This window comes from Heterodontus francisci, chromosome 28 (assembly GCF_036365525.1).
Source record: "Heterodontus francisci isolate sHetFra1 chromosome 28, sHetFra1.hap1, whole genome shotgun sequence".
Lineage (NCBI taxonomy): Eukaryota > Metazoa > Chordata > Chondrichthyes > Heterodontiformes > Heterodontidae > Heterodontus > Heterodontus francisci.
In genome coordinates, this window is record NC_090398.1 from 36,395,925 (window position 1) to 36,422,931 (window position 27,007).

Here is a 27,007-nt window from a genome sequence, read left to right on the forward strand (position 1 = left end):
TATTTTTGCACACGTCAATTAAATCTTCCGTTCAGCCTCTGCTGTTCAAAAGCAAACAATTCCAGCCTGCCCAGTCGTTCCTCATAGCTAAAATTCTCCAGTCCTGACAATATCCTCTGTAAATCTCCTCTGTACCTTCTCTAGTGCCATCACATTCTTCTTTTAATGTGATGACCAGAACTGTGCACATTACTCTAGCTGTGGTCTAACTAATGTTTTATACAGTTCCAGAAAATCCTTGCTGTTCTTATTTTATATACATCAGCCAATAACGGAAAGTATGCCTTCGCAACTACCTTCGACCTGTCGTGTTACGCTCAGGAATAGTGAACATTGACTCCAAGGTTCCTCTCTTCATGGACAGTGAAATTGTTAGGTTCGATTGAAAGCGCAAATGTAAAACAATAATGTGATTTTGTCCTTCACTCCAGCCTACACAGACATGTAAGAGAGAGGCATAGAGTGTGAAACATCAAGGTCGAGGGAGAAAGATAGCTGGAGAGGCTAACAGATAGGAAGGGAATGATAGGCATGGAGAGAGCGGTAATCTCTGGTAATCTCTCTTGCTGGTAATCTCTCTCTATCTCTCGCCCCGCCTCTCTTCTGCTCTCTCAATCCCTGTTTCCCCGTCTCCCTCTCCCTCTCTGTCTTTCTTTTGCTCCCTCCCTCTCTCTGTCTTTCTTCCTCTCCCTCCCTCTCTCTGATTCTCTTTCTTGCTCTCTCTCTGCCACTGTTCCCCTCACTACTGCTCAGTGTGATTCTTTCTACCTCCATCTCTGTCTCCTGCTCTCCCTCACCCTCCCTCCCTCTCCGTTACTGTCTCCCTCTTTCAATCTCTGTCTCTCTCTCCCTCCCTCACTGTGCCTCTTTCTCTCATTCTGTGTGCGTCTCCCTTTGCCTTTGTGAATGATGGCTTAGCTCCATGTTAACTTGTGGATGATCATCCATGAACTTATTGAATTGGAGGCAGTCTCGATGAGCTGAACGGCTTCTTCCTGTTCCGATTTTCCTTCCTGTGATTTCTGTACAAGGACACCCAAATCCCGCTGAACACCCGAATTTAGCAGTTTCTCACCATTTGTAAACAATGTTCTCTGTTTCTTTCCTTCCTGCCAAAGTGAAGAACTCACACATCTCCATAATATATGTCAGCTACGAAATTCTTGCCCACTCAGTTAACCCATCCATCTTCTGCTGCAGCCTCATTGAGTCCTCCTCACAGCTTAATGTCCCACCTAACTTTGTATCATCAGCCCATATAAACCCAACATCGGCAGTATTTATGAGTAAGGCACATTTGTCATCACAAGTATATAGAAGCAACTGGTTGATATGGTTATGATCCAGTATTTTTTTTCTGGGAAGAGTGTGATGCGCCTTTATGCCTGGAAAAGGAGGAGTACTGCTTTAAGGCAACAAGCTCCAGAGACTGAGTCAAAGAATGCACTGTCGTTGCCCCGGGAAAGAGTCACTCAGAGACTGTGATTCAAAGAGTTCATTCTGGTTGACCGGATACAACCACTCAGATACAGTGGAGCGAGAGACACAATGTTGCTGATTTGAATCTAGTTGAAAAACTGGCTTTTGAGACACAGTTAACATAGACAGACACAGATAGGTGGACCAGAACGTACTGTAGGAAATGGGAGCTCTCTCTCAGTTTACTTAAACCCCATTTATTATACTCTCAGAATTCTCATGTCAAGCCAATTTAATTTCTTAAAATAAAATAATTAAATACCTTTAACAACTGAAAGACAATTCTTAAAATGCATCGCTGGAAAAGAAGAGCATCAGTTCAACTACTGAACTAGACTACAGACTGTTCTACTGTTGAAAAACCATTGTTCTCCCCCATCAGATGGCTGTGAGGACTTCAAGCAACCTTGGAATATTCCATACGGGAAGATTTCACTTTGGCAGGAGCGTAAATATGCAAGAAACAATATGTTTTTTATTTTAAATGTTGGTAATATCTTAATACTGTTTCAGAATTTAGATTGTCTAATTAAACAGTTAATTTGTTGGTCTAAAGACGCCTGGTTTGGTTAGCGTCATTTGGAGGTTAATAGATGATACAATTTAGCTGAGTCCTTTTTCAATTTGGAAAGTTAAAAAATGATTTGTTAGGTGATCTGTGGAGGGACGGGACCGAATCTACAGTGTGTTTCTCCCACCACAATCATTAGCGTATATTTTCCTTGGGGCTTTGACTTGAGCTGTTGGTCATCACATATCAATTGGGGGCTCCCTCGAGATTGAATCATACTTAATTCGCTGGCTCACATCTGGCGTAATTTATTTAAATTGGGGAATTGTGTTTGGCATCATATGTAATTGCTCTCGAGACTGGGATTCTATCAATTGGAAACTCAATTGTTGGTATCTAATCTAATGCCAATTACAAATAAATAAAAATAAACAGGTCTCTTGTATAATCAGGTGCAGTCTATGCCATTGTAATGGCATTAGTGGTTGCAGCAGAGTTTTTTGGGAAAGCAGAATGTTTCCCTGAGTGACATGATAACTTTAACTAAGAACAAATGAAAATAAATTGGCAGCGAAATTGCAGTTGGAAGTGAAATCAGGTGTCAACAAAGCAGAGGTAATTGGCATAATAGCCGAACATCTGGAATTAGTGGAAGATGATGATGAGGATGACGATGAAGCTGAAGGGGAATACAAGGAACAAGAACGGGAATATGAGAGACAAGAAGGTAGTTGGTCCAAAGAGATGCAGTGGTATTGGCTAGAATACAGTTAGAAACGAAAAAACCTGAGGCAGAAAAATAATTAAGAAAACTTGATGTGTAAATAAGAGGAGAGGGAAAAAGAGAAAGGAGTAGCAATAAGAAAACTTTAACACCAAAGAGAGAGTGGAAAAGAGAGGGAATGTAATTAAAACAGTATGAACGAAGACAAAAGGGCAGCCTTGAATCGAGGGAAAATTCGTGTCAGGAAGAAGCTGAATTTAGATCAGGACAAAGAGAAAAGTTGTTGAAGTTGTTGAGAAAAGGGACATCGGGGCATTTTTCACATCTTTTGAAAAAATAGTCAAACGGATGAAATGGACGAAAGAAAACTGGACACTACTAACACAGGGCAGGTTGGTAGGCAGAGTTCATGAAGCTTATGCCATGCTTCCAGAATAGCCTTCTGCAGATTATGAGATGGCAAAAAGGGCTATTCTCTCTTCATATGAGTTAGTCCATGAAGCTTATCATTAGAAGTTTCGGAACTTATGGAGATTGGCTGGGCGGAGATATTTAGAATTTGAGAGGGTGAGGCAAATTATTTTTGACGGTTAGGATACGAGCATTAAATATAGAAACCAAATATGATAACCTTCAAGAACTGATAATCTGAGAAGAGTTTAAAAACTCGATTCCTTCAGTAGTGAGAAGTCATATCGATAACTGAAAATTTTGAATGTTAGGTAAGCAGCAGAAATTGCTGATGAGTTTGAGCTTGTGAATAAGCCAACCAATTTTGACTGTCACCCTCATAAACCCGAGAAGGATAGAAATTGGGAGAGTGAAAGGAATGCAAGTAGCTGGGGACAAGAAGGAACAGCTGGGAATGCATCCGGATAAGCCCCTCAGCTCAGACGGATGTTGCTGAAGGTAGATGTGCGGATCGCAAACCAAAGTGTTAATGCAACAAATGGGTCATCTTCGTTCAGTGTGCTGAAAATTGTGAGGTAAATCCAGAGGACTGGTTGGGGTACACAATGTTAGTGCAGAGGAAAAGACTCTGACTGAGAGTATAGCAGACCAGGCTATAGCTTTAACGACAGCTGTGAATATGAAACAAGATACTAAAACTGAAAGGAGTGCAGAAGTTAAGAATAAAATAACTGAGAGCTATAATGATTTTTTTTTGCCAACGGGGAGAGTAACTCCCTATCATTATACGCAGGGACATAGTAGAAACCCAAACACTTCTGCTGGGGAAAGATATGAGTGATCCACCAGAGAGCACCTTGAATGCTTAGGTTTAAGTGAACAGAATTGGCAGGGTGTGTAAAACATTACTTTTGTATAAAGTACGCCTAGAGAGTGACTTATAAATTTGGGATAGCGACTGTAGGTGTTCTCCACAGTTTACCAGTAAAGGGAATTGATCTACTCCTCGGAAATGATTTGGCTGCATCAAAGGTATCAGTTTCCTCATAGTTACAGAAGAACCGAATTAAATTAAGGAAATGGAACAATTGCAGGAACAAATTCTGGGAATATTTCCAGCATGTGTACTCAATGGGCAATAGCTAAATAGTATCCATTGTCGGACGCAAAGGGGCACCACAAATTGATAGCCATGTAACTGAATTCTTAGTTGGAGTTTTAGATAATCTAAATGAGTGTTTAACTGATAGTCTAACGTTGCTGCGCAGCAACCTGATCCAGAGATATACCAAATATCACAGACAGCTCTATCATAAGCTGAGGTGAAAGGAGCTCTGGAAGGCTATTATATGGCAACGGTGTTTTGAGGAGGAAATGGAGACCGCCTCATAGACATACCAATGAAGACTGGGCAGTTGTTGAACAGATAGTGGTACAGCTAAATATTAACAAGGACTTTTAAGGTTAGCACACGACATTCCTTTGGCAGGACACAGGGGAATTTGGAAGACCAAATCACACATAAGCAAACATTATTGGCCAGATCTTACAAAAGATATGAGACAAATTTGTAGGACATGCCATACTTGTCAAATGGTGGGAAAACCACAACCTACCATGAAATCAGGGGATGAAGTATTAGTGTTGTTACCACTGCAGGGAGAACCATTCAAAGCGCGGTTCAGTGGCCCATATAGAGTGATCAAGAGAGTGGTTAAGATAGATTACTTGATTGACACCCTTGATTGGCAGGTGAAGAACCTATCACATCGATTTGCTCTAGCAATATTATCGCAGCGAGGAGCACAAGCCAGTATAGGTATGTCAGGTAATCGGAAATGTTGAGACAGAAAATGATAGTGAGGATGATGCAGAAGCAGGCCTGGGATTTTTTCAGATTGAAGCTCTAACTATCAGATTGGCGAATACAAAATGGCTAGGAAAATTAAACAATAGGCTTTTACACTGAAAGGCAAAACAACGTGAAGTCCAAACCAGCGTTTTCACAACTTTTCAAAAGGTTTGCAGGGATAAGCCAGGATGTTCAACCTTAACCACACATTATGTGGATATAGGGAGGACCATCCTTTTAAAAGAACATGCTTGCCGCACAGGTCCAGAAGACAGTCCGAAGTGGAAGCAGATGTACAATGAATGCTGAAGAGCAGCTTAGTTGAACAAAGTCAGGAGAGCTGTAATTCGCACGTGACCTTGATGCTGAAACCTGGTGGGTCGGGTCAAACATGTGCAGACACAAAATAAAAGTCACTGTGGTAAAGAAGGCAGAATCCCACCCCAATTCTTATTTAAAGGGTTGTGTGGACAGAGTGGACCGCACCATGTGGCTTAAAGTAACAGCTGTGTTGGAGGGATACTGTCAAATTCCTTTAACACCCCAGGGTAAGAAAAAATCAGCTTCTGTTGCACTGGACAGGATTTTACAGTATCAAGTGATGCCACATAGGTTAAGGGGTACTCGAGAAAGTTCTCTGAGAAAGAGAACCCAGTAGTGGTCAGTTCTCCTAGCTGTGCAGTTCACCTGACTGAAGTGATGCACTGTAGGGACACTTGGAACGAAAACATGAAACAACTCCAATGTTATAGAACCTATTTTATTGCCCATTCGGACGGCTGGGAGGACTTCATGAAACCTTGCACTATTCCACATTGGAATATTTCACTTTGGCAGGAGCGTAAATATGCAAGGTCACTCTTTTTTTTCTATTTTCTATTCTTTTTATATCTTAGTAGTGTTTAAGAATTTAGTTTTTTCTAATTAAACAGTTAATTTGTTCATCTAAAGTCACATGGTTTGGTTAGCCTCATTCGGGGATTAATAGATGGTACAATTTGGCTGGGTCTTTCTTTAATTTGGAAAGATTAAAAGTTATATCTTAGTCGATAGGTGGTGGGACGGGACTGAACCAATGGTGTGTTTCTCCCACCACACTCAGAATCATATATTTAAATAAGGGGCTTTGGCTTGAGGTTATCACAATATGTTGTGGAGGATATGTGTGTACATTCATCGGAGTTGTTTAAAATGAAATATCTTTTGTAAGAGATTGGAGTGTGTCCTTCTGTGTCCTTTACCACCTTCACATCCAACATTGGAAACACAAAAACAGAGAGAAATAAAACGGACACAAAAACCCAAACACAACCAATTAAACACAGGCAGATAAACATGTCCATACAAACGTACACACACACACATTATTCCACACACACGCACACACATTAATCCACACACAGCCACATCCATTCCCACTCTTTGACAGAGAAAGAAACAAAAACATATATAATCACGTTGACCAACTTAGACAGATAAACACAAACAATTCCCTCTGTGCCAATAATGTTTTCACAACGATCAAAATCTCGCTTGTCTCTTTTTATATTTTATTCTCAGGGTTTAACTTTATTATCCACCTGATTCCAAAGGGACCAGTAGTGTTTCTGCTTCCCTTTTCTTGACATTGATATCAGGAGGTCACAGGTCATCTCCAGTCTCCGTCCAGTCTGTGACGCCAAAGGGGGGGGGGGGAAGCAGAGAGAAGGTCAGTCTCTGACCCTGCACCACCAGAACCGCTCCTTGTGTTAGGCCTTAAGGTTAGTCAGTCGGAGTTAGAACAAGTATTGGAACAAAATTTCATATAATTCTTTCAATGTACATTTATTCAGTGATGTTAATAAACAGCAAATTTTTGTTAAACCCAAATTCACACAAGTAATATTGTGAAGTAGGATCAGTAATTTGAAAGTAAAACCTATTGCTAATTAATTCCGTTTAAATTTTCTCAAAATGATCATCACGACATTGTTTGTTTCAGGATGTTATAAAGCCCTTAGGAACACAGGAGGAGGCCGTTGGGTCCCTTGAGCCTATTCCATCCCATTCACTCAGGATATCGCTGATCTGATCCTTATCCACATTGAGCTGCCTCGACTCTGTAAACTTTCATACCCTTTCCAAACAAGTAACTGCCAGCAATCAGGAATTAATGTCAATACTTGTAAATACTGGGGAATTCCCTCTCTAAAACCTTTCCGCCTCTCTACCTTTCATTCCTCCCTTAAGACATTCCTCAATACTAGCCTCTTTGACCAAGCTTTTGGTCATCAGTCCTAATCACACTTTATGTGAGTTTTCGTCTTAAATAAGATAGAACAAAAAGTGGCCACTGCTGGGACTACATCCAGGCATAGCAGGTAAGGTGAAGGACGGACCCAGAATCACGGCACTTACTTGAAGCCTCGACGGCGACAATTGACCAGGCCCCGATGAGGCAAGTAGGGGAAATGGGTGCCGGTTCGGGCAGTTGAGCAGTTTTGTGCCATGGGGGTGGTTGGGGCTTTTGGTGTAGCCCTCCATGGGGGACAGGTTGCCCATTCAGGAGACTGCGCCCCCCGCAAACCCGCAGACCATAAGAAGGCCGCCAGGTTTTACCAGGCGGTGTTCTTGGGCCTTTGCAATTCGGTCACCATGGATAAAATTACAGCGGTAGTGGGAGGAGGCCCTTGGATGGCAGTTAATAGGCCACTTAAGGCCTTGATTGGCCTGAGGCGGGCAGGCCGTTTCTCACCACTGCCGCCCAGCATAAAACTGCAGCAGCGGTGGGAATGCATCAAGAGTGGCAACACCCGCCTCCAACTCAATATTATCGCTCCCGCGCCACTAGCCCGCTACTTGGGTGGCCTTAAAATTCTGTCCATAGAATAGTTACAGCACAGAAGGAGGCCATTTGGTCTGTCGTATCCACACTGGCTCTCTGCAAGGGCACTGTAACTAGTCACACTCCCCGTAGACAGGAACTTTTTTTCTCCTTTGATAATCATCCCATTCACTATTGAAAGGCACAATTGAATCTGCATCCATCACACACTCAGGCAGCACATTCCAGATCCTAATCATTGGTTGCATAAGAATATTTTTCCTCATGTTGTCTTTGGTTCTTTTGTCATTCACCTGTGTCCTCTGCTTCTTGACCCTTCCGCCAATGGGACCAGTTTCCTTCTATCTGGACTGTCTCAATTCCTCATGGTTTTGACATCTCTATCAAATCTACTCCCAGTGACTGTTAAAATTGTTTCAGATTATTGTTAAAGCTTTCCCACTACTGAAGTGTAACTGACTGGCCCGCCGTTGCTAGCTTTATCCTTACACACGTTTTTGAACAAGGGTGTTAAATTTTCATTTGTCCAATTCTCTAGCACTATCCCTGTATCTAAGGAGGATTGAAAGATTATGACCAGTGTATCCACAATTTTCACTCTTCCTTTAGTATCCTATCATTCATCTGATCTGGTTCTGTTGACTTATCAACCAACTTTTAGCCAACTTACAGCCAACTTTTCTAATACCTCCTCTTTGTCAATCTTTAGTCCATCCAGTGTCTCAATTCCCTCGCTTTCCATCCTTTAACTGTATCATATATATTGTAGTTGTGCCATGAGTCCACAATGACTATCCATTTGAAAATAAGTCACTCAAACAGCAAAATTTGAGAGCTAGTGATCTGGTCAACAGGTTGACTGGCATCCTCCCCTTTTTGTGCAACAAAGTCGAGGAGCTGAATGACCTCCTCCTGTGCCAAGGTAACAGGCTCGGGAGACAGAATGATCTGTACATGGTTATATGTAACAGACACAAAGGGCTGAATGGCCTCCTCCTGTCCCTGTTCAGATGTTATAGGCACAAGGGGCTCAACAAAAAAGTTAGCAAATGTAACATTTCTATTTAGGAAACGGGGGAGAGAGAAAACAGGGAACTACAAGCCATTTAGCCTGACATCATTCACTGGGTAAATTCTAGCATCTATTATAAGCATGGCTCGACAATGCACTTAGATAATCATAGCAAAATCAGACAACACGGAAATCATATTTGTCAAATTTTCGACAGGATGTAACGGGTAGGGCAGATAAAGGGCAACCAGTAGGTGTAGTATACTTGGATATCCAGAAACATTTGATAAGGTACCACAGGTTAATATGCCGAATAAGGACTCTTGGTGTTGCTGATGATGCATTAGCATGAATGGAGGAATGGTAATGGGAAGTAAACAGATAGTAAAGATAAACGGGGCATTTTCAAATTGTCAAACTGCAACTATTGGACTGTCACAAGGATCAGTGTTGAGCCTAAGCTACTTACACTATATATCAATGACTTGGACAAAGAGATAGAGAGCAATGTATATATGTTTGCTGACCGATGAAAAGCTAGGTGCGAATGCAAGCTGAGAGGAGAACACAAAGAGGCTGCAAATAGATATAGACAAACTATATGAGGGTGCAACAAAGAGGCAGATGGAGTATAATGTGGGGACATGGGAGGTTATTCACTTTGTTCGTTAGAATAGAAGAACAGAATATTGTTTTTAAAGCATGAAACTTCTGAATGTTGATCTTCAGGAAGACGTGGGTGCATACGTAAAGGAATATGGGAATTAAGCATGCAATAAGGAAGGCAAAGTGTGTATTGGCCTTTATTGCAAGGGGATTGGAGTACAAGGATAAGTAAGTCTACTGACACCTGTGTAGGTCTTTGGTGAGACCACACTTGGAGTACTGTGCACATTTTACTCTCTATATCGAAGGAACAATGCACATGCCTCGGACGCAGTACAGCGAAGGTTCATTAGATTAGTCCCTGGGATGACAGGAATTTTCCTATGATGAGAGGCTGAGTAAATTGAGCCTATATTCTCTGGAGATAATATGAATGAGAGGTGATGTCATCTCTGGTTTCTGCCAGGGCCACTCGACTCCTGACTTCATTACAGCCTTAGACCAAATATAGACAAAGAACTGTACTGAAGAGGTGAGGTGCGAGTGACTGCCTTTGACATCAAAGCAGCATGTGACTGAGTATGGCGTCAAGAGGCCCTGGCAAAATTGAAGTTGATAGGAATCTGAGGGAAAACTCTCCACTTGCTAAAGTTATGCCTAACACAAAGGAAGATGATTGTAGTTGTTGGAGTTCAATCATCTCAGTCCCAGGACATCGCTGCGGGAGTTCCTCAGGATAGCATCTTAGGCCCAAACATCTTCAGCTGCTTCATGAAAGACGCACCAAGGCTCCCTCAGCAGCACCTGCCAAACCTGAGAGCGCTACCACCTAGATCGACAAGGGCAGCAGAAACATAGGAACACCACCACCTGCAGGTTCCCCTCCAAGCCACACTCCATCGTGACCTGAAACTATACCACAGTTCCGTCACTGTCCTTGGGTCAAGATACTGGAACTCCCTTCCTAACAGCACTGTGGTTGTACCTACCCCTCATGGAATGCAGCGGTTCAAGAGGCAGCTCACCACCATCTTCTCAAAGGCAATTACGGATGGGTAATAAATGTTAGCCTGGCCAGTGATGGTTACATCCCACGAACGAATTAAGAAAAAACCTTCATAAGGTAAGAACTGCCTGCAACAGTAGTAGACTCGCCAACTTTAAGGGCATTTAAGTGGTCATTGGATAGACATATGGATGAAAATGTAATAGTGTAGGTCAGATGGTTTCACAGGCCGGCGCAACATCGAGGGCCGAAGGGTCTGTACTGCGCTGTAATGTTCGATGTTCTACGTTCTAACTTGGGATGTTCGCTGTTGATTGCACAATGTTCAGTATCATTCAGAACTCCTCACACGCTGAAGAAGTCAGTGTTCACATACAGCAAGACCTGGACAACAATCAGGCTTGGGCTGATAAGTAGCAAGTGACATGTGCACCACTCAAGATCCAGACAGAGACCATCTCCAAAGGGAGGGAATCTAATCATCTTCCATTGACATTTAAATACATGCCCACATGTCCCTGAAGGTGGCAGGACAGGTAGATAGAATGGTGAAGAATACATATGAAATTATTTCCTTTATTGGCCGAGGTATAAAATACAAAATCAGGCTGTAATGCTGGAACTGTGTAAGACTCTGGTTAGGCCACAGCTGGAGTATTGCGTACAGTATTGATCACCACATTGCAGGAAAGTCATAATGGCTCTGGAGAGAATAAAGAGGAGATTCACAAGAATGTTACCAGGGTTTGAATGTTGCAGCTATGAGGAAAGGCTGGAGAGGCGAGCTTCATTTTCTTTAGAACAGTGGAGGCTGAGGGGGTGACTTAATTCAGGTGTACAAAATTATGAGGGTCATAGACAGAGAAGACAGAAAGGACTAGTTTCCCATAGGTGAGTCGTAGAGTCATAGAGTCGTACAGCATAGAAACGGGCCCTTCAGACCACACGTCTATGACGACCATATGCCTATCTATACGAATCCCACCTGCCTGCATTAATTCCATATCCCTCTATGCCTTCCTCATTCAAGTACCTGTCGAGATGTTGCTACTGTTCCTGCCTCCACCACCTCCTCTGGCAGCTCATTCCAGATAACCACTATTCTTTGTATGAAAAATTTGCCCCTTTGATACCCTTTAAATTTCCTCACACTCACCTTAAATCGATGCCCTCTAGTTGTAGTCACCCCTACCATGGGAAACAGACTCTGGCTATCTACCCTATATATGCATCTCATAATTTTATATATCTCTGTCATTTTCCCTCACTGCCTCCTTCGCTCCAAGGAAAACAAACCCCGCCTATCCAATCTCTCTTTATAGCTAAAGCCCGCCAAACCAGGCAACATGTTTGAGAATCTTTTCTGCACTCTCTTTAGCTTAATCACATCTTTCCTGTCGTGTGGCGACCAGAACTGCATACAATACTCCAAATGCAGCCTAACCAACGTTATGTACAACTGTAACATGACGTCACAACTCTTGTACTCAATGCCTCGGCCAATGAAGGCAGCATGCCGTATGCCTTCTTCACCACCCTGTCTACCTGTGTTGCCACTTTCAGGGAACTATGCACTTGCACCCCAAGGTCCGTCTGCTCAACAACACTCCCCAGTGCCCTGCCATTCACTGCATATGTCCTGCCCTGGTTTAACTTCCCAAAATGCAACACTTTGCACGTTTCTGCGTTAAATTCCATTTGCTAATCCCAACCCATTTCCCCAGAGTATCTATATCCTGTTGTCACCTTAGACAGCCTTCTTCACTGCCCACCATATCAGCAATTATGGTGTCATCTGCAAACTTACTAATCATGCCCCCGACATTCACATTCAAGTCATTAATGTATATGACAAGCAACAGAGGGCTCACTGGCCGGTAGTTCTCTGGCTTATCCCTGATGCCCTTCTTAAATAAAGGCACATTTGCTATCCTCCAGTCTTCCAGTACCTCACCCGTGGCTAACGATGATTCAAAAATCTCTGCCGTGGCCCCAGCAATCTCCTCCTTTGCTCCGCATAGCATTCCAGGATACACCTGGTCAGTCCCTGGGGATTTATCCACCTTAATATCCTTCAAAAACTCCAACATCTCCTTCTTTGGAATGTTGATATGCTCCAGGATATCGCTGTTCCCTCCCTTGAACTCCTTAGCTTCCATGACCTTCTCCACGGTAAAGACAGACGAGAAGTATTCATGGAAGAACTCGCCCATTTCCCGTGGCTCCACACACAGATTACCACACTGATCCTTTAGCGGACCTACCCTCTCCCTAAATACCCATTTACTCTTAATATATTTATAGAATCTTTTAGGATTCTCCTTTATCTTATCTGCCAGGGAAATCTCATGGCCCCTTTTCGCCCACCAACATTTATCTTTCAGTGTACTCGTATATCCCCTGTATTCCGCTAGGGACTCGCTTGATCCCAGCTGCCTATACCTGACATATTCCTCCTTCTTTGTCCTGACCAGACCCTCAATATCCCTTGTCAACCACGGCTCCATAAACTTGCCAGCCTTGCCCTTTCATCTAACAGGAACATGCCGGCCCTGAACTCTTCCTATGTCACTTTTAAAAGCCTCCCACTTGCCAGACGTCCATATACCAGTAAACAGCATCTCTCATTCAACTTTTGAGAGTTCCTGTCTGATGCCAAAGAACAAAGAACAAAGAAAAGTACAGCACAGGAACAGGCCATTCGGCCCTCCAAGCTTGCGCCGATCTTGATGCCTGCCTAAACTAACACCTTCTGCACTTCCGGGGCCCATATCCCTCTATTCCATTCCTATTTATATATTTGTCAAGATGTCTCTTAAACATCGCTATCGTATCTGCTTCCACCACCTCTCCTGGCAGCAAGTTCCAGGCACTCACCACCCTCTGTGTAAAATACTTGCCTCGCACATCCCCTCTAAACTTTGCCCCTCGCACCTGAAATCTATGTCCCCGAGTAACTGACTCTTCCACCCTGGGAAAAAGCTTCTGACGATCCACTCTGTCCATGCCGCTCATAACTTTGTAAACCTCGATCATGTCGCCCCTCCACCTCCGTCGTCCCAATGAAAACAATCCGAGTTTTTCCAACCTCTCCTCATAGCTAATGCCCTCCAGGCCAGGCAACATCCTGGTAAACCTCCTCTGTACCCTCTCCAAAGCCTCCACGTCCTTCTGGTAGTGTGGCGCCCAGAATTGCACGCAATATTCTAAGTGTGGCCTAACTGAAGTTCTGTACAGCTGCAACATGACTTGCCAATTTTTATACTCTATGCCCCGACCGATGAAGGCAAGCATGCCGTATGCCTTCTTGAATACCTTATCCAGCTGCGTTGCCACTTTCAGTGACCTGTGGACATGTACGCCCAGATCTCTCTGCCTGTCAATCCTCCTAAGGGTTCTGCCATTTACTGTATACCTACCACCTGCATTAGACCTTCCAAAATGCATTACCTCACATTTGTACGGATTAAACTCCATCTGCCATTTCTCTGCCCAAATCTCCAACCGATCTATATCCTGCTGTATCCTATGGCAATCCTCAACATTATCCGCAACTCCACCAACCTTTGTGTTATCCGCAAACTTACTAATCAGACCAGCAACATTCGCCTCCAAATAATTTATATCTAATACAAACAGCAAAGGTCCCAGCACTGATCCCTGCGGAACACCACTGGTCATATCCCTCCATTCAGAAAAACACCCCTCCACTGTTACCCTCTGTCGTCTGTGACTGAGCCAGTTCTGTATCCATCGTGCCAGCTCACCTCTGATTCCGTGTGACTTCACCTTTTGCACCAGTCTGCCATGCGGGACCTTGTCAAAGGCTTTACTAAAGTCCATATAGACAACATCCACCGCCTTTCCCTCATCAATCATCTTCGTCAGTACCTCAAAAAACTCAATCAAATTAATAAGACACGACCTCCCCTTCACAAAACCATGCTGTCTCTCGCTAATAAGTTCGTTTGTTTCCAAATGGGAGTAAATCCTGTCTCGAAGAACCCTCTGTAATAGTTTCCCTCCCAATGACGTAAGGCTCACCGGCCTATAATTTCCAGGATTATCCCTCCCACCCTTCTTAAACAAAGGAACAACAATGGCTATTGTCTAGTCCTCTGGGACCTCACCTATAGACAATGAGGATGCAAAGATTTGTGTCAAGCCCCCAGCAATTTGTTCCCTTGCCTCCCTCAGTATTCTAGGGTAGATCCCATCAGGTCCTGGGGACTTATCTACCTTAATGCTTTGCAAGACACCCAATATCTACTCCTTTTTGATAATGACATGACTGAGAATATCTGCACTCCCTTCCCTCGGCTCATCATCCACCTAGTCCTTCTCCTTGGTGAATACTGATGCAAAGTACTCATTTAGCACCTCACCCATTTCCTCTGGCTCCATGCTTAGATTCCAATCTCTGTCCTTGAGTGGGCCAACCTTTTCCCTGGTTATCCTCTTGCTCTTTATATATATATAAAAAGCCTTGGGATTTTCCTTAATCCTGCTTGCCAATGACATTTCATGAACCCTTTTAGCCCTCCTAACTCCTTGCTTAAGTTCCTTCCTACTGTCTTTATATTTTTCAAGTGCTTCATCTGTTCCTAGCCTTCCAGCCCTTACAAATGTTTCCTTTTTCTTTTTGACTGGTCTCACAATATCCCGTGTTATCCAAGCTTCCCAAAACTTGCCAGACTTGTATTTCTTCCTCACAGGCACATGTTGGTCCTGGATTCTAATCAGCTGACGTTTGAAAGACTCCCACATGTCAGATGTTGATTTACCCTCAAACAGCCGCCCCCAATCTAAATTCTTCAGTTCCTGCCTAATATGTTTATAATTAGCCTTTCCCCAATTTAGCACCTTCACCCGAGGACTACTCTTATCCTTATCCACAAGTACCTTAAAACTTATGGAATTATGGTCACTGCTCCCGAAATGCATCCCCACTGAACCTTCGACCACCTGACCGGGCTCATTCCCCAATACCAGGTCAAGAATGGCCCGTCCCTAGTTGGAATATCTACATACTGTTTCAAGAAGCCCTCCTGGATGCTCCTCACAAATTCTGCCCATCCTAGCCCCTCGCAGTAAGTGAGTCCCAGTCAATATTGGGGAAGTTAAAATCACCCACCACTACAACCCTGTTACCTTTACATCTTTCCAAAATCTGTCTACATATCGACTCCTCTACCTCCCGCTGGCTGTTGGGAGGCCTGTAGTAAACCCCCAACATCGTGACTGCACCCTTCCTATTCCTGAGCTCCACCAATATTGCCTTGCTGCATGACCTCTCTGAGGTGTCCTCCCGCAGTACAGCTGTGATATTCTCCTTAACCAGTAATACAACTCCCACACCCCTTTTACATCCCCCTCTATCCCGCCTGAAGCTTCTAATGCCTGAAACATTTAGCTGCCAATCCTGCCCTTCCCTCAACCAAGTCTCTGTAATCGCAACAACATCATATTTCCAAGTACCAATCCAAGCTCCCAGTTCATCTGCCTTACCTGTTATACATCTCGCATTGAAACAAATGCACTTCAGACCACCAGTCCCGCTGTGCTCAGAAACATCTCCCTGCCTGCTCTTCCTCTTAGTCCTACTGGCCTTATTTACTATGTCCTCCTCATTTACTTCACTAGCTGTCCTACTGCTCTGATTCCCAATCCCCTGCCACACTAGTTTAAACCCTCCCGAGTGACGCTCGCAAACCTTGCAGCCAGGATATTAATGCCCTTCCAGTTTAGATGCAACCTGTCCATCTTGTACAGGTCCCATCTGTCCCTGAAGAGAGCCCAATGGTCCAGATATCTGAAACCCTCCCTTCTACACCAGCTGCTCAGCCACGTGTTTAGCTGCACGATCTTCCTATTTCTAGCCTCACTGGCACGTGGCACAGGGAGTAATCCCGAGATTACAACCCTAGAGGTCCTGCCTTTTAACTTTCTACCTAACTCCCTAAACTCCCCCTGCAGGACCTCATCACTCTCGCTGCCTATGTCATTGGTACCGATGTGTTCCACAACCTCTGGCTTCACCCAACCCCCTTCAGAATGCCCTCTGTCCGTTCAGAGACATCCTTGACCCTGGCGCCAGGGAGGCAACATACCATCCTGGAGTCTCTTTCACGTTCACAGAACGCCTATCTGTACCCCTGACTATTGCGTCCCCTGTAACTATTGCTCTTCTGCGCTTTGTGCCTCCCTGCTGAACAACAGTGCCAGCCGTGATGCCGCTGCTCTGGTTGCTGCTGTTTTCCCCTGATAGGCTATCCCCCCCCCCCAACAGTATCCAAAACGGTATAGTTGCCATCGAAATTAGCCTTCCCTCAATTTAGGACTTCAACCTGAGGACCAGTTCTATCCTTTTCCAAAACTATCTTGTAGCTAATAGAGTTATGATAACTGATGCAAAAGTGCTCCCCCACTGACACATTAACCACCTGCCCAGACTCATTTCCTAAGAGCAGATCGAGTGCAGCCCCTTCTCTCGGAAGGCCATCCACATACTGCTTCAAAAAACTATATCCTGGACACTCTTAACCAATTCGTCCCCATCTGATCCTTTAGTACTAAGGCAGTCCCAGCCAATGTTGGAGACGTTAAAATCACCGACTATTACAACGCTATAATTCCTCCACTTACCTGTGATTTCACTCCATATATGCCCCTCCAATTCCATCTGACTATTGGGGGGCCAGTAGCACAATCCTATCAAAGTGACCACCCCTTTATTAATTCTCAATTCGACCCCTATGGCCTCACTGGACGTTCCCCCCGGGATATCCCCTCTAAGTACTGCCGTGATGTCCTCCATAATCAATAGTGCAACTCCCCCTCCTCTCTTTCCTCCACCTCTGTCACTTTGGAAGCATTGGTACCCCAGAACATTGTGCTGCCAGTCCTGCCCATCCCTCAACCACGTTTCCGTAATAGCTACAATATCACAGTCCCAACTCCCGGTCCATATTCTGAGTTCATCTGCCTTACCAGTAAGGCTTCTTGCATTAAAGCAAATGTAGTTTTGCCGACCATACCTTCCACGCTCCCTGTTCTGCCCCTGCCCGGCCTGTTTACTGGTCCTGCTTGCTTTGAGATCAATTACAAGGGAGAACAGATTTAAGCTGATTGGTGGAAGGACGAAAGGGGATATTTATTTTATTTAGAGATACAGCATTGAAATAGGCCCTTCGGCCCAGCGAGTCTGTGTTGACCAACAACTACCTATTTATATTAACCCTACAGTAACCCCATATTTATTTATTTATTTAGCGATACAGCACTGAAACAGGCGCTTCGGCCCACCGAGTCTGTGCTGACCAACAACCACCCATTTATACTAACCCTACCATAATCCCAAATTCCCTATCACCTACCTATACTAGGGGCAATTTGCATTTATATTCTCGAACACATCCCCACCATTCTCCTACCACCTTCCTACAATGGCCAATTTACCTATCAACCTGCAAGTCTTTGGCTGTGGGAGGAAACCAGAGCACCCGGTGCAGACACAGGAAGAACTTGCAAATCCGCACAGGCATTACCCAGAACTGATCCTGGGTCGCTGGAGCTGTGAGGCTGCGGTGCTAGTTACTGCGCCACTGTGTCGCCCATTTATGAGGATTTCTTTGCACCCAGAGGGTGGTGGTGTCTGTAATTCACTGTCATGAGCTGTGGTGGGGACAGAAACCCTCAACTCAATTAACATGTACCTGGCACGCACTTGAAGTGCTGTAACCTGCAAGGCTATGGACCAAGGGCTGGAAGGTGGGATTAGATTGGGCAGATAGTTTCTTTTTCGGCCAACTGGAGACATTAGGCTGAATGTTCTCCTTCAGTGCCATATTTCTCAATGGTTCTCTGGTTACCATCGCTGAATCCCCCACTATCAACATCTTGGGGTTACTATTGACCAGAAACAGAGCTCAACGAGCCATATAAATACAGTGGCTTCAAGAGCAGTTCAGAGGCTGGTGATTCTACGGTGACTAACCCACCTCCTGATACCCAAAAGCCTGTCCAGTATGTACAAGGCACATGTCATGTGACAACGGAACAAGCGGATTATTGGTTCCCTAATGTCCTCAGCACAGGAAATCTGCGGTCCTCACTTGGTCAAGTCCATGTGTGCGTTCAAACTCACAGCAATGTGGTTCATTCTTTACTGCCCTCTGAAATGGGTTACCATGATGTGTTTTTCTGTTTCAAATGAACAACTCCAAGAAAAAGCAGCAAATCCACACGGGATGCAGCCATTCAGGAAGCATGCATTATAACTGCAGACTGGTCCAAATACTCCAACTGGCAAAAGTTAGATGTTCTATAATGGAGCAGATATTTTCCTCTCAGCTGCTGGAACCAAATCTCTGCCTTTATTTTCTTTTTGTGTTGCAGCAAAGGCTGTGGAGCCGTGTTTAAACTGGCCGTATGTGAGCAGAAAGTCCTCCTCGGATTGGTTCATTGCCGAGACCTCATGCAGTGATTGGATGAGGATCAGGCCAGTCATTAGCTGCATATTCCCAATATTCCTGCAGGAGCCTGGTGATGGATGTAAGTGAAAACATACCCGTGGGTGTTATGAGCAGTCACTGCAATAACACTTTAACACACAGGGCCGCAAAGTGCTGCAACTGACTGTTTATTTCACATACCTCCTGGCGGAGAGTCTGTGCAGACAAACATTACTCGACTAAACCCAGTGTGAGATTCATTACATTGGGTAAAGAGATGGAATGCTTGGTGAAAGAATGGGTTGAAATGAGGGGAGGGAGTTTAGTTTAGTGATACAGCACTGTAACAGGCCCTTCGGCCCACCGCGTCTATGCCGACCATCAATCACCCATATATACTAATCCTACACTAATCCCATATTACGACTGCATCCCCACCTGTCTCTCTATTTCCCTACCACCTACCTATACTAGGGGCAATAATGGCCAATTTACCTACCAACCTGCATGTCTTTTGGCTTGTGGGAGGAAACCGGAGCACCCGGAGGAAATCCACGCAGACACAGGGAGAACTTGCAACCTCCACACAGGCAGTACCCAGAATTGAACCCGGGTCACTGGAGTTGTGAGGCTGCCGTGCTAACCACCGCGCCACTGTGCCGCAGGGGAGGATTAGGAATGGTTTGCGACAGTCGACATCAGTCAGCTAAAGACATGGCCAATAATTGTAGCATGCTGAAGTTCTAAAGAATGGTCACTGACTTAAATCGTTAACTCTGATTCTCTCTCCACGGATGCTGCCAGACCTGCTGAGTATTTCCAGCATTTCTTGTTTTTATTGCAGCATGTTTGTTATGTTACTGGTTTAGACCAAGAGGCCTGGATTAATGCTGCAGAAAACGAGTTCAAAACCATGGTAGCTGCCGTATTCAAATTCAGTTAATTAAATAAATCTGGAATAAAATTCTCGTGTCGCTACGGTGACCACGAAAGTACAGAATTGTTGTAAAAACCGATCTAGTTCAGTGATGTCCTAATGGGGATGAAATCTGCCATCCTTGCCCAGTCTGGCCTACTTATAACTCCAACCCTACGAGAGTGTGGCTGACTCTCAGCTGCCCCTCTGAAATGGCCGAGCAAGACACTCAGTTGTTAAGAAGGTGCCGCAATATCACCTTCTCAAGGGAATTAGTGATGAGCAATAACTGTTGTCCTTGCCAGTGACGCAACAATGTCGATTTTTATAAAAACCCAACTGGCTCACTAATGTTATTTAGGGAAGGAAATCTGCCGTCAAAGATCAAAGAACAGTACAACACTGGAACAGGCCATTCGGCCCTCCAAGTCCTTACCTGGCTTCGCTCCACATGTGACTGCAGACCCACAGCAATGTGTTTGACTCTGCAATGCCCCTTGAAATGGCCTAGAAATCCAATCAGTTATATCTAACTGCCACAAAACAAATGAAGAATGAAACTGGACGGACCACCCAGCATCGACCTCGGCACCAGAAGCAACAACAGCAAACCCAACCTTGTAAACTCTTCCTTACAAACATCTGGGGGATTGCACCAAAGTTGGGAGAGTTTTCCTACAGTCTTGCCAATCTATAGCCTGACAAAGTCATACTCACAGAATCATATGTTACAGACAATGTCTATGACACTGCCATCACCATCCCTGGGAATGTCCTGTCCGACCGGCAGCATAGTCCCAGCAGACGTGGCGGCACAGTTTGATAAAGTCGGGAGGGAGTTGCCCTGGGAGTCCTCAACATAGATTCTGGACCCCATGAAGTCTCATGGCATTCTGTCAAACATTCGCTAGGCATCCTCCTGCTGATTCCCTCCTACCATCCTCCCTCAGCTGATGAATCAGTACTCCTCCATGTTGATAACCACTTGGAGGAAGCACTGATTTGGCAAGGGCACAGAATGTACTCATGATGGGGGACTTTCATATCCATCACCAAGAGTGGCTCGGTAGTACCACTACTGACCGAGCTGGCTGAGCCTAAAGGACATAGCTGCTAGACTGGGTATGCAGCAGTTGGTGAAGGAACCAACAAGAGGGAAAAACATACTTGATATCGTTCTCAACAATCTGCCTGCCACAGGTTCATCTGTCCATGACAGTATTGGTAGGAGTGACCACCGCACAGGCCTTCTGATGACAAAGTCCTGCCTTCACATTGAGGAAACACTCCATCGTGTTGTGTAGTACTAACACCATGCGAAATGGAATAGATTTAGAACAGATCTAGCAATGCAAAACTGGGCACTCACGAGGCACTGTGGGCCATCAGCAGCAGCAGAACTGTACTCAACCACAATCTGTAACCTCATGGCCCGGCATATTCCCCACTCTGCCGTTGCCATCGAGCCAGGAGACTAACCTGGTTCAATGAAGAGTGCAGGAGGGCATGGCAGGAGCAGCACCAGGCATTCCTCTAAATTAGGTGTCAACCTGATGAAGCTATATCACAGGACTACCTGCATGCCAAACTGCGTAAGCAGCATGCGATGGACAGAGTTAAGCAATCCCATAACCAACGGATCAGATTTAAGTTCTGCAGCCCTGCCACATCCAGACGGGGGTGGACAATTAAACAACTAACCTGAGGAGGTGGCTCCACAAATATCCCCTTCCTCAAAGCTTGGGGAGCCCATCACATCAGTGCGAAAGATAAAGCTGAAGCATTTGCAACAATCTTCAGCCAGAAGTGCCGAGTTGATGATCCATCTCGGCTTCCTCCTGAACTCCCCAGCATCACAGATGCCAGACTTCTGCTGATTTCATTCACTCCACGTGATATCAAGAAACGATTGAAGGCATCAGAATCTGCAAAGGCTATGGGCCCTGCCAACATTTTGGCAATAGTACTGAAGATCTGTACTCCAGAACTTACCGTCAACCTAGCCAAACTGTTCCATTACAGCGGCAACACTGGCATCTAACCAGCAACGTGGAAAATTGCCTCGGTATGTTCTGTAAACAAAAGCAGGACCAATCCAACCCAAACAATTACCGCCTCATCAGTCGACTCTCAGTCATCAGTAAAGTGATGGAAGGTGTAAACAACAGTTCCATCAAGCGGCACTTGCTTAGCAATAACATGCTCAGTGACGCTCAGTTTGGGTTCTGCCAGGGCCACTCAGCTCCTGCCCTCATTACAGCCTTGGTTTAAACATGGACAAACGAGCTGAAGTCAAGAGGTTAGGTGAGAGTGACTGCCCTTGAAATCAAGGCATTTGACTAAGTATGGCATCAAGGAGACCGAGCAAAACTGAAGTCAATGGGAATCAGGGGGAAAACTCTGTTGGTTGCAATCATACCTCATGCAAAGGAAGATAGTTGTGGTTGCAGGAGGTCAATCACCTAAGCTTCAGGACATCACTGCAGGTGTTCCTCGGGGTAGTGCCCTAGGCCCGACCATCTTCAGCTGTTTCATCAATGACCTTGCTTCAATCATAAGGTCAGAAGTGGGGATGTTCGCTGATGATTGCACAATGTTCAGCACCATTGCTGACTCCTCAGATACTGAAGCAGCCCATGTAGAAATGCAGCAGGACCTGGACAATATCCAGGCTTGGCCTGATAAGGAGCAAGTAATATTCACGCCACACAAGTGCCTGGCAATGACCATCTCCAACAAGAGAGAATCTAACCATCTCCCCATGACATTCCATGGCATTGCGATCGCTGAGTCCCCGACTACCAACATCCTTGGGGTTACCATTGAGCATGAACTGAACTAGAACAGCCATATAAATACCAAGGCTACACGAGCAGGTGAGAGGCTAGGAATCCTGTGGCGAGTAACTCACCTCCTATCTCCCCAAAGCCTGTCCATCATCTACAAGGCACAAGTCAGGAGTATGATGGAATACTTTCCTTTTGCCTGGATGGGTGCAGCTCCAACAACACTCAAGAAGCTCGAACCATCCAGAACAAAGCAGCCCGCTTGATTGACACTCCATTCACAAGCATTCACTCCCTGTACCACAGACGCACAGTGGCAGCAGTGTGTACCAACTGCAAGATGCATTGCAGCAATGCACCAAAGCTCCTTAGACAGCACCTTCTGAACCCGCGATCTCTACCAACTAGTGGGACAAGGGCAGCAAATGTGTAGTTACACCACCATGTTCCCCTCCAAGTCACACACCATCCTGACTTGGAAGTATATCGCCGTTCCTTCACTGTCGCTGGGTCAAAATCCTGGAAATTGCTTCCTAACAGCACTGTGGGTGTGCCGACCACACATGGAATCCAGCGGTTCCAGAAGGCAACTCCCCACCGCCTTCTCAAGGGCAAGTAGGGATGGGCAACGAATGCTGGCCGAGACAGCAATGCCCACATCACCTGAATCAATAAAAAAGGGAAGAAAATATGTTGTGAATAAGGAGGTTTTAAACAAATATAGATAAGTTGAGTGAGCTGGCAGATCGAGTATAATGTGGGGAAATGTGAAGTTGTTCACTTTGGCAGGATAAATAAAAAAGCAGAGCATTACTTAAAAGGAGAACGACTTCAGTATTCCTGGTTGCAGAGGAAAATAGGTGTTTTATTCACAAAAAGTTAGTACACAGGTACAGCAAGTAATAAAGAAGGCTAATGGAATTCGATCCTTTATTACAAGAGGAAATGAAAATAAAAGTAAGCATGTTATGCTTCAGCTATACAGGGCATTGGTGAGACCACATCTTGAATACTGTGTGCAGTTTTGGTCTCCTTATTTGAGGAAGAATGTAAATGCGTTAGAGGGGGGTCAGAGGTGGTTTACATAATTGATACCTGGAATAAGCGGGTTGTCTTATGAGGAAAGGCTGGACAGACTGGGCTTGTTTTGACTGGTGTTTAGAAGTGTGAGGGGAGACTTGCATGAAGTAGATAAGATCGAGAAATGTCTTGACAAGGTGGATGTGAAAAGGATATTTCCTCTTGAGGCTGAGTCCAGAAATAGGGGTCACTGCTTTAAAATAGGGGTCACCCTTTTATGACAGAGATGAGGAGATTTTTTCCCCTCTCAGGTCTTTGTGTGACTTTGGAATTCTCTGCCTCAGAAGGTGGAGCCGGGTCATAAACTCATTGAATAGTGGAGCTGCATCGTGCAGCCAAATGGCCTACATTTGTTCCTAATTCGTATGTTTGTATGTCTGCATGTTCGTATGTCCTCCATCATACCTGCGCCTGCAGCTGCTCAAGGAACGTCTTGATATTAAAAATTCCAGCCTTGCTTTCAAATCGGTCATGGCCTAGTCTCACTCTATCTCTCCAATCTCCTCTGGACCAACAACCCTCCAAGATTAAAATTATAGCATCTTTTTTCTTCTTTCATGGGATGTGGGCATTAAAGGCAAGGATAATATTTGCTGCCCATCCCATATTACCCATAACAGCAGAGTGGCTTGAAGGGCCATTTCAGAAGGCAATTTAGAGTTAACCACATTGCTGTAAGTCGGAAATCACGTATGGGTCTGGCCCGGCCAGGTAGGGAAGGGATTAACTTCCTTAAAGGATATTAGTGAACTTAATGTTTGTTTTTATGACATTCAATGGCACTTTCATGTCACCATTACTGAGACAAGCTTTCAATTTAATATTGTTTTGCAATTAATTAATTTAATTTCACCGGCTGCCATGGTGGGATTTGAACCCATGCCCCCAGGATCGGCGCAGGATTGGAGGGCCGAATGATCTGTTCCTGTGCTGTACTGTTCTTTGTTCTTTGACATTAGCCTGGGACTCTGGAATACTAGTTCAGTGACATTTATTACGAACGAGACCGGAGCACAGTACTGTCAATTCAATCTTGTCACTCCACAGGTCACAGCATATTATTAAAGTTTCACCACCCAATCGGAAAACTGCCAAATTAACAACTTCAGTAACTCACAGAATAAAACAGACAAAACCAGGTATATTTAGACAACAACAAATTATCTATTTATTTAATAAACTAAATTTTAAACACTATTAAGGTAAACGTATGCCTAAGACCTTATAATTTCTTATTTTATCTTAACTTCCCTATTCACACACATACAGTCAACAATAACAGCAGTCATCTGGTTTTAAAAGTGTGTTTTTAAAAATTAGCTGTTTCTTAAAAATAAATAGATAAATAAGTCTTTGTGGGTTATGTTTCCGATGGTTGAGGTATTCTAATGTGGAACTAATCAAAGGCTACGAGAAGTCTTCACAGGGATTTGATGAAGCAGTCTTTTTTGATAGGCATTCAAACTCTTCAGCCTCAGCAGCAATCAACAGTTCCTTCAACGATGAGCAGAGCAATAGGTCACCTTGAATTTTTAAAACTGACTGTATCTCAATTAAAACTTTACTTCGAATTTCAGAAAACTCAATCAGTCAAGAGAGATTCAATCTTGAAGCAAATACTTTTGCCTTGGACGTAAAGAAAAGGAGATTTACAATTTCAGTCTCTTAAAAGAAAGGGCATTTTTTCTTCCTCAACAGGCAACCAAAGGTGCCCGTATCTCCTGTAGAAGTTTTGATGAGTCAAAGTAGGCAGCTCTTCAGTAGCATGCCTTGTTGGAATGTCTCTCAAGCCAAATTGGTTCGGTTTTTGGCAGCTTAACACTGTTAACTGGAAACATTATATCAAGTGGCCTCTCTCTAATGCTGTTGCCTAGGATAAAAAGTGCAGCTGTGGCACACTGTGCCCCAACATCCAGACGTTCTCTCCCTGGCCTAAAGATAGGCTCCCCGGGCCACCAGTACGATTAGGGCCTCGATCTCTGGGCAAAAGCTCTCCATTATTCAGAACGGAGGGGGCTGGGGTAGATGCAACTGTAATCTTGTCATCTCCCGAGATGGGGAACCCGCCCATGTTGGAGGAGACTGTGGACACACCAGAAAATATCCCATCAGCCAATTGGTCGGGTGTACTGGGTGGCGGCGAGACCTGTGAGCGTCAGCCCTCTCAGTAGCTTGATGTTGCCATCCAGGATGTGCCTTTTCCTGAGGCCCATTTGGGTGTTCCGCCCGTCTACTGAGTCTGTGGTCTCTGATGGAGCAGGTGATGGCCTCCTCTCTCCACCTGCGGTCTCAGCTCCGGCTGGATTTCCGGAGTCGGGATCTTCCATATCCCCTGGGCCGCTCATTGGCCTGGTGGACGGAGGTGGAGGTGGTCCTCAACCGCTATCGCCTATGTGCTTCAGTCCAATGAGCTCGATCGATAACGGCGAGCGCATCCTCTGCCGGTGGGAGGGGGTGATTTTAACTTTACCCCCGAGGTGAGGGATTGCTCCGGTCCCAGCGTGGCCAAGAGGCAGGCGCCTAGAGAGGGAGGTGTTTGACTTGGAGTCCAGTTTCGGTCATGCTGTCACAGATGGACAAAGAGAAGAAGGCTGTGCTGAGGGACCTGCAACGCATACGGTCCCAAGGTGCGTACATGAGGTCACTGATCCAGATCCTGGAAGATTTGGACCACGTCTCACCCTGTTTCCACTCGCTGAAAAAATGGCGACGTGTCCGTAAGCTTCTCATCGAGGGGCTGGCTGATGACGGATCCTTCATCACAGATCTGGAGGGAATGAGCCTCCTGATCTGTACCTATTACAGTGCGTTGTTCTCTCCATATCCGTTCAGCGAGCACGTATGCAGAGCTTTGTGCAAGGACCTGCCGAACGTCAGACCAGAGTGCCGACCGAATGACTGGAGGGTCCGCTCACGTTGGTAGAGTTGACTGGCGCCCTCTACCAGCTCTCGAGGGTCAAATCCCCGGGGCTGGACGGCCTGACCATGGAATTCCTCAGAGTATTATGTTACCTCCTGGGGCCAACTGCACGCGGGTTCTGGGGGAAAGCCTGGCGAACGGGGGGGATGCCACTACCGTGGCACCGGGCGGTCATTTTCCTGCTGCCAAAGAGGGGCGATCACCAGCTGCATAAGAACTGGCGTCCAGTTTCCGTCCTCAGCACAGATTGTACGATCTTTCTCCAGGCTGTTTGCACGCCTGGGCCCCATGCTGGCCATATGAGACACCACAACCAGTTTTACATGGTCCCGGGGCAGTCCATCCAGGACAACATCCACCTGGTTCGGGACTTGATGCATCTTTCCCACAGGACTCGTCTGCCAGTCACCTTTCTCTCCCACGATCA